Raw genomic sequence first — 9,545 nt, 5'->3', positions numbered from 1 at the left:
TTTTAGGCTTACAAAAATAAATATTTGTCAAAATGTTCAATAAATATTACATAAAACTAGCAGCAAAAAGTATCTAGAAATCTGTCGTGTGCAAATAGTTTTTCTTCCCAACTATTATTCCCGTGGTCCCAAATAAATTTTAGAATCTAGTCCATCTTTTAATTCTTGGATCAGCACACTGAATACACCATTAAATAGGCATAAAATCCCTCAGAACCCAAGTTTTCCCATGCATGAGTCTGCCTAAGGATCCCTGGAGTCCCCTGAATCAGGAAAGAAAAATGGATTGAAGGAAGAAGTGGAGGGAGAGAGAAACACGATTCAGATTACCATGTTCCAGCTCTCTTTCTGCCACCATCTTGGTTCCGCATTTCCCTCACAAAATGCCTGGTGAAGCCACAGAAACCGTCCCTGCTACAGAGCAGGAGTTGCCACAGCCCCAGGCTGAGACAGGGTCTGGAACAGAATCTGACAGTGATGACTCAGTACCAGAGCTTGAGGAACAGGATTCCACACAGGCAACCACACAATAGGCCCAGCTGGCAGCAGCCACTGAAATCAATGAAGAACCAGTCAGTAAGGCAAAACAGAGCCAGAGTGAAAAGAAGGCACAGAAGGCTATGTCCAAACTGGGTCTTCGACAGGTTACAGGGGTTACAAGAGTCACTATCTGGAAATCTAAGAATATCCTCTTTGTCATCACAAAACCAGATGTCTACAAGAGCCGAGCTTCAGATACCTACATAGTTTTTGGGGAAGCCAAGATTGAGGATTTATCTCAGCAAGCACAACTAGCAGCTGCTGAGAAATTCAAAGTTCAAGGTGAAGCTGTCTCAAACATTCAAGAAAACACACAGACTCCAACTGTATAAGAGGAGAGTGAAGAGGAAGAGGTTGATGAAACCGGTGTAGAGGTTAAGGACATAGAATTGGTCATGTCACAAGCAAATGTGTCAAGAGCAAAGGCAGTCTGAGCCTTGAAGAAAAACAGTAATGATATTGTAAATGCTATTATGGAATTAACAATGTAACCATCTGAAAACGAGGACTTTTTTTGGTGTTTCAAAAGAATCACTGCAGCTTGGTTTGAAACTTGTACTGTTTCTATCATTAATAAAATTATGGCTTCTTGTTGGGAAAAAAAAAAAAAGATTACCGTGTTCCCAGAATGCTTCTTTCTTATCCTGATCTTTTGAACCAATATTTAAGTACTTAAAATTTTTCTGGCATAGGTAAATTCCTTAATAAAATTGGTTTTCTGGTGGGAAATTTGACAGACTCTGGAGCAAGCCTTATATGTTCAATTCCTGTTTCTCTAAATACTGGTTGTTTGAGACTGGGACAGTTCCACTTATTAATTTCAATATGTGCACACTGGAGAAAATAACAGTATCTACCTATAGGGTTGTTATGAAAACTAAACAGACATGTACAAGCATACACATACAATATACACAAATCAGTTTCTGGAAAATATTCAGCATTATGGAAGTATTACTGTTATTACCAAGTTATTTTTTTCTCAAAATATACATGGTAATTAGTACCATTTTGTTGTTGTTGTTGCATTTACTTGTGGTTATAATAAGAAAACTGAGTATCAGGGAGATGAAGTACCTGATCCAAATTTAAACAGTCATATAATGTAAAGCCCAAGTTTGAAACCAGAATATTGGAATCTAAAGTCTATGTTCATAAATTTAAGCTATAAAATGATCCCCTGTCATTTGCTATTCACTAATACAATTCATTTATACTTTTGGTCAAACTACCTTGTGGTATAGGAGTTAACACATTTCACAGGAAGAAATTTGAGAAAAATATATTTAATGTATTTGTTTTTACTTTAAATATTTAAGAAACAAACAGAGTAAGATAATCTGAGAGACTTTCATAACACAAATTAAAGTTTTAGTTCCTCCTCTGTCTTCACATAAGAGACTTTGTACCTCCAAACATTTGCTTCATCTATATTGACTAACCTTCAGCTGAAGTTGTGACTCACTCTCCATAGTATTTCTTACAAAATGAATTGGCACTTTTTTTGGCTTTGCCCCTGACTATGATACCTAATCAATAAAACTTGTCTTTTTCAAAGAAATTGAACTAAGCCCACTGCACCAAAATTCCTTGAAGCTGACTTACTTAATTTGAGAAAGCGTAAAATTGGTTATTTTCCCTATCTTCTCTGATCTTATAGCTTGAATTGTTCTCAATGCCTTTATCCAACCCTAATCCATATATTGTTCTTGATGAAGAGAATTACAAATTGTACCATGACTACTGTTTACATATTTAGTCTTTTAGGACAAATTCCCAATCTAGAAAAAAAATCAACTTACTGGTGCTACTTTCTGATATGTAAGTAGACATGTAAAAAGTATTCTGAATATATTAAAGAGGATGCATATGAACATACTCATATGTCTTTGGAAAACTATTTAGCTCTGCTACATTTATAAATGTTTACCAACTAAAATAAAACACTGGTAAAGCTGGGGTGGGAAAATAATGGAAGAAAAGCACTAAAGCACTGTTGTAGCATGAAAAAAGTATATGAAAAAACTTACTGTATAGCTACCAGGTAAATCCAATTTTCCTACCCATATATTTGTTAAATCATGTGATGAATTTATGTATGGAGCATTTATTACTAAGCACTACTAAGATTATTAATAATTATAAATAAATATTACATAATAGATTTTCCACAGTAAATGAAAATAATTTTATATAAAATGCATATGGCAAAAATTTGTTTAAAATGAGAATAGGCCCAGCTGGGGGCTATTTAACAATTTAGGTCAATTAAGAATTTATGCTCATTATTTTAAAACTGAGAAAAGCATTTCCTTTTTGTTTGTTTTTCTTCTACCATTCAAACTTAACTGAAAACATGGTGCTATACCTGCTCATCACATATACATTTAGTGGTTACAGCAATGAATTTATAAATTGAGAATGAAAGATAGTGAAGTAGAAATCTGGGGGGACTGGCAAATATAATACCCAGAAAAAATGACTATGTAATGGAAATCAGAAGTGTTTCTATGCTACCAATAAAGAAGTTTAAAAAAAAACCCTGATATTATAAAATAAAAAAAGTCAATTTTTTTCTAAGAAACATTTCTATTTAGGGTTAACCATGTATCTGTCATTGAAGCCTATGCTTAGATCATTCTTTATTCTAGTGTCTTGTCAGATAAATATGAAATGTCCTTAAAAAACAAGTAATTATCCTAGAAATATTATTAATTTTAGTTGCTAATGATTTTTTAATAGAAAAATAACATATTGTAGCTTAAGCATAACATTAAAAATTAAAATTTTCATTCCTTTCAGTTCAGGCTTCTGGAAGTCTTTTCTAAGGCTGCACATATAAAAAAAGTTTGGTTTTATTTGAATATTGAAATTAATATAGTATTGGGGCACCTGGGTGGCTCAGTCAGTTAAGCATCTGACTTTGGCTCAGGTCATGACCTCAAGATCCTGGGATCAAGCTCCACATCAGGCGCCACACTCAGCATGGAGTCTGCTTCTCCCTCTCCCTCTGCCCCTTCCCACTCGTGCTCTCTCTTTCTCTCAATCTTTCTCAAATAAATAAATATCTTACAAGTAAGTAAGTGAGTAAATAAATAAATAAAATTGGTATAACATCAACAAAATAAAATTCATGTTTTGTTCTTTGGTGAAACAAAATTGCCTCCATTTAATGTCTAAAAATGTGCTAGTCTCTATCAGAGAGAAAATCAGAAAATACACATTAATATACTTTAAGGAAAAGTAGATTATGTACTGCTACAATGAGTGTTTCCATAATGCTGATTAGCTTGTATATAAATGGTGAACAAGGACAAAGTTAAGGTAATGCAAATATCATTTTGGTTCACATACTGTTTGTCCCCATTCATTAATATTTGGCATCATCAAGTAGCAATGAAGAAATGAAGACCATACCACATACACAAAGGGCATTCATGCCATGTTCTCCTGGAAGCTCTGTTTGGCCTCCTTGGACTTTAGAATGTTTATTCTGAAGATCTGTCTCCTCTTTTGAGTATTTTGCCTTGGTTTCCACAACTTAGCAACCTATATTCTTCATGATAGCCACTTAACTTTTTAAATGTGTAAATTTTATGTTTACCTAATATTTTTGTATCCACTAGAAAGTTAACATGTTTTAACTATGCTAGTATTTCTTTTAGGATAATTATTGTTTTTTTTAATGTTATGGTTATATAATCACATAGTTTTTGAGTGAACTACTCCAAAATCATTTTAGGCATTAGCTCTGATATTTTTAGACTGTAAATATGCAGAACACAAAATTTTTCAGTAATTTTGTTGTACATTGAGTTGTAGCAGAAATGCCTCTATTGGACTTTATAGGATATAGGAGGAGGAGTATTTGTGACTCCACTTTCAACATTATAGTGCTTATTTGTAATTTTTTTTAATGAAGCCACTATATATGTAGTGTAGATAATCCTACAGTACCTTCTTCATGGAGCTTATCACATAAGAATTATGGAGTAATTAATTTACATGCTTGTTTATAAAATGTTAACATAGGAATAAATTTAATTAGTCAAGAGCTTTTTAGGTTTTATTTATTCATTCACCCAACAAATATTTATTGAGTCCCATTTCAATATATTACTTCATATGACTGCCTTTCTAAAGGGGCATACTCAGCTCATGTTTGTGGTTTATGAAGTCTGTTTCCTGTGCTGTCACCATCAGAAGACCCGATCTCTCTCTTCTACACATAAACATATAATCTTAGGATCTAGTTCCAATCACAGTACTTCAAATCCAAGTTCTAATAATATTTAAGACAAACAAATGTTTGGGTAATTAGCTCTTACACAATATTCTGACAAAGCCAGAACTTGTATGAACAATTCTAATTTTGTCTTATCTTCAGGGTATTCCTGCATATAGAAGAATATGCTACTAAAAAAAGTCTTACAGGAGGAGTTAAGACGGCAGAGAAGTATGGGGACCCTGGGCATTCCTTGTCCCTGAACACAGCTGTATTGAGGTTAGATCACTTGGAACATCCAGGAAATTGATCTGAGGACTTGAAAAAGGATCTCCATGGTTGGAAGGAAGCAGCATGGCAGGTGGGAGGTGCATGGAAGTGAATTGGGGGAGAGAAAAAACTGTGGTCCCATTAGGGGAGGGAGCCCTTTCTTTACAGAGAAAAAAGGGAGAGAAAGAGAAAGAGATAGGGGTTGAGAAAGTGCACTGTCAGGCTCGCACAAGAGGAAAAAAACAACAAAAAACACCTCTGGACCATGGACTGGGGAGAAAGGGGTACTGAATGTTGCAAGCTTTTTGCAAAGAGCATGTAGAGCTCAAACTCTGAGGTTGTGGAAGTATGCGATTTTTGAAAGAGAGGAGCTGTGTGAGTGCTCCTGGGGAGGAGGGTGTTGACATAGGAGCACACAAAGTAGTGTAGGGATCTCCTGGATAGCACTGAGAGAGAACGTTCCCCTTCCAGGAGTTCATTTGGAAGATGGTAAATTGCCTCTCCAAGGACAAAAGACCCTGCAGGGGACAGAAGCATGTGCAAAGGGTGGATAACCTGATTGCTGCTTTTTGCTGTACTACACCACAGAGTCCAGGCACCGTGCAAGCGTGGGACTGTTTTTCTGGGACAAAGGACACCAGACACAGCTGGCAGGGAAGCTCCACTCTAAAGAAGGGAGCATTTCCCCATAGTGCAGGGTCCTTTAAAATATGGAGTTTCGAATGCCAGCCCACACTAAAGACAAAATGTAGGAGATCTGTAGCACAAGGCATGCTGATGGCCCTCGCTATTCTGTGAGGGTTTCCTGAACAGTGGGGCTGTGAGATCCCCTGTCTGAGGACAAGAATGGGGTGGCACCATTTTCTCCCTCACCACCAACATGGTGGTACTGCAGAGAGTAAAGAGAGGCACCCAGTGGAGGCAGGAGCCCCTTACACCAAACCCTATCTCCCTTTGCCTGGCAAGTGCGTAGATACTAAGGCAGGTCTGACTTGGAGTCAGTGCAGTAGCAAGCCTCTCCTCCAGAAAAACAGCATTGGCAGTACCCTGCATGCACCAAGCCTTGATCATAGAATGTTTGAAAGTATTGCCTGCAGTTGACCATGGAAATAGGTCTATGCATTATGTTTTTTTTTTTTTCTTTTTTTGGAATCAGGCTTATAGTTTTTTGTTTGTTAGTGTTGTTGTTGTTGCTTTTTTCATTTCTCTCTCTCTCTCTCTCTCTCTCTCTCTCTCGTTTTCTCTGATCAGGCTTCTTTTTTCTTTTTTTCCTTTTTTTTCTTTGGAATCAGGCTTATAGTTTTTGATTGTATATTTGTTGGGAAAGGAATGAATTGGTGATTGGTGATTGATATAGAAGCTTAAACTATGGAAAATAATAAAGCTGAAAAGAAGAGGGAAAAAGAACTTAGATCATGAAGGTAGACTTAGGGAACTCAGTAATTCCATAAAGTGAAATAATATCCATATCATAGGAGTCCCAGAAGAAGAAGAGTGGGAAAGAGGGGTAGAAGGTTTATTTGAACAAATTATAGCTGAGAACTTGCCTAATCTGGGGAAGGAAACCGGCATTCAAGTCCAAGAGGCACAGAGAACTCCCCTCAAAATCAACAAAAATAGGTCAACACCATAAAATATCATAGTGAAACTTGCAAAATATGAAGATAAAGAGAATTATGAAAGCAACCAGGAACAAAAGGTCCTTAACCTACAAGGGTAGGTCTTCCCTCTGAGCAGGAAAGAGAGACCAAAAGCAACAAAGACTAGAAAGGAACAGAGACAATTTATAGGAGTAGTGACTTTACAGGTACTACAATGACATTAAATTCATATCTATCAATAATTCCTCTGTAAATGACCTGAAAGCGCCAATCAAACGGCATAAGATATCAGACGGATTAAAAACAAAAAACAAAAAACAAAAAAACAAGCCCTATCTATATGCTGCCTAAAAGAGACTCATTATAGACCACCAAATGGAAAGTGAGGGGATGAAGAACGATTCATCATCCTAATGGATGTCAAAAAAAAGTTGTAATAGCCATACATATATCAGACAAACTAGATTTTAAACCAAAAACTCTAACAAGAGATGAAGAAGGGCATTATATCATGATAAAGGGATCTATCCAACAAGAAGACCTAACAATTGTAAATATTTATGCCCCCAACTTGGGAGTACCCAAATATATAAATCAATTAACAACAAACATAAAGAAACTCATTGATAATAATACAATAATAGTAGGGAACTTAAACACCCACTTCCAGCAATGGACAGAACATCTAAACAGCAGATCAACAAGGAAACAAGGGCTTTGATTAACACACTACACCAGATGGACTTAATAGATATATTCAGAACATTTCATACTAAACTAGCAGATCACAAACTCTTTGAATACACATGGAAAATTCTCCAGAATAGATCACATACTGGGTCACAAATCAGGCCTCAACTGCTACAAAAAGATTGAGATCACATCATGCATATTTTCAGACCACAAGGCTATGAAACTTGAAGTCAAGTGCAATAAAAAATTTAGAAAGAACACAAATACATGGAGGTTAAAGAACATCCTACTAAAGAATGAATGGGTTAACCAGGAAATTAAAGGAGAAATAAAAAAAATACACAGAAGCAAATATAAATGAAAACATGACAGTCTAAAACCTTTGGGATACCTCAGAGGCAGTCCCAAGAGGGAAATATATAGCAATACAGGACTTCATCAAGAAGCAAGGGGAGTTTCAAATACACAACCTAACCTTACACCTAAAGGAGATGGAAAAACACAGCAAATAAAGCCTAAATCCATCAGGAGAAGGGAAATAATAAAGATATACAAATAATTATAAGAGAATATTATGAAAAATTATATGCAAACAAATTAGGCAATCTGAAAGAAATGGATAAATTCCTAGAAACATATAAACTACCAAAACTGAATCAAGAAGAAATAGAAAATCTGAACAGACCTATAACCAGCAAAGAAATTGAATCAGTAATCAAAAATCTCCCAGCAAACAAGGTCCATGGCCAGATGGCTTCCAGGGCAACTCTACCAAACATTTAAAGAAGAGTTAATACCTATTCTTCTCAAATTGTTCCAAAACAATAGAAATGTAAATAAAATTTCCAAACTCATTCTATGAGGACAGGATTACTTTGATTTCAAAATCAGACAAAGACCTCACTAAAAAGGAGAATTACAGACCAATATCCCAGATGAACATGGATGAAAAAATTCTCAGCAAGATACTAGCTAATTGAGTCTGACAGTATGTTCAAAGAATTATTCACTACAATCAAGTGGGATTTATTCCTGTGCTGCAGGGGTGGCTCAATATCTGCAAATCAATCAATGTGGTACACCACATTAATAAAAGAAAGCCTAAGAACCATGTGATCCTCTCAGTAGATGCAGAAAAAGCATTTGACAAAATATGGCATCCTTTATTGATAAAAACCCTCAGGAAAGTAGGGATAGAAGGAACGTACCATAATATCATAAAATCCGTATATGAAAAACCCACAGTGAATATCAGTCTCAGTGGGGAAAAACTAAGAACTTTTCCCCCAAGGTCAGGAACATGACAGGGATGTCTACACTCATCTCTGTTGTTCAACATAGTACTGGAAGTCCTACCTCAGCAATTGGACAACAAAAAGAAATAAAAGGCCTCCAAAGCAGCAAGAAAGAAGTCAAACTTTCACTATTCACAGACGACATGATACTGTATGTAGAAAACCTAAAAGACGCCACCAGAAAATTTGTCAGAACTGATACACAAATTCAACAAAGGCACAGTATATAAAATCAACATACATAAGTGTGCTGCATTTCCATACACCAGTAATGAAGCAGTAGAAAGAGAAATCAAGGAATTGATTCCATTTACAATTGCACCAAAAACCATAAGACACCTAGAAATAAATTTAAGCAAAGAGGTAAAAGATCTGTACTTCAAAAACTCTAGAACACTTATGAAAGAAACTGAAGAAGACACAAAGAAATGAAAAAAAAAATTCTATGCTCATAGATTTGAAGAACAACTATTGTTAAAATGTCTATGCTACCCAAAGCAATCTACATATCCAATGCAATCCCTATCAAAATATCACCAGCATTTTTCACAGAGCTAGAACAAACAATTCCAAAATCTGTATGGAACCACAAAAGACCCTGAATAGCCAAAGCAATGTTGAAAAAGAATATCAAAGCTGGAGGCATCATAATTCTGGACTCAAGCTGTATTACAAAGCTTAGTCATCAACACAGCATGGTACTGGCACAAAAACGGACACATAGGTCAATGGAACATAATAGAGAACCCAGAAATGGACCTACAACTATATGGTCAACTAATCTTCAAACTAATCAACAAAGCAGGGAAGTATATCCAATGGAGAAAAGACAGTCTCTTCAACAAATGGCGTTGAGAAAACTGACAGCAACATGCAGAAGAATGAAGCTGGACCATTTCTTACACCATACACAAAAATAAA

At 35.8% G+C, this 9,545-nt stretch overlaps 1 pseudogene; it reads left to right on the top strand.

Annotated features, from left to right (window-relative positions):
• Positions 1-362: 362 nt before the first annotated feature.
• Positions 363-1,031, top strand: LOC110587722 (annotated as a pseudogene).
• Positions 1,032-9,545: the final 8,514 nt, after the last annotated feature.

This window comes from Neomonachus schauinslandi, chromosome 3 (assembly GCF_002201575.2).
Source record: "Neomonachus schauinslandi chromosome 3, ASM220157v2, whole genome shotgun sequence".
In the NCBI taxonomy this organism is placed as follows: Eukaryota; Metazoa; Chordata; class Mammalia; order Carnivora; family Phocidae; genus Neomonachus; species Neomonachus schauinslandi.
Note: the sequence above shows the minus strand (reverse complement) of the source record. Positions and strands in the feature narration are given on the sequence as shown.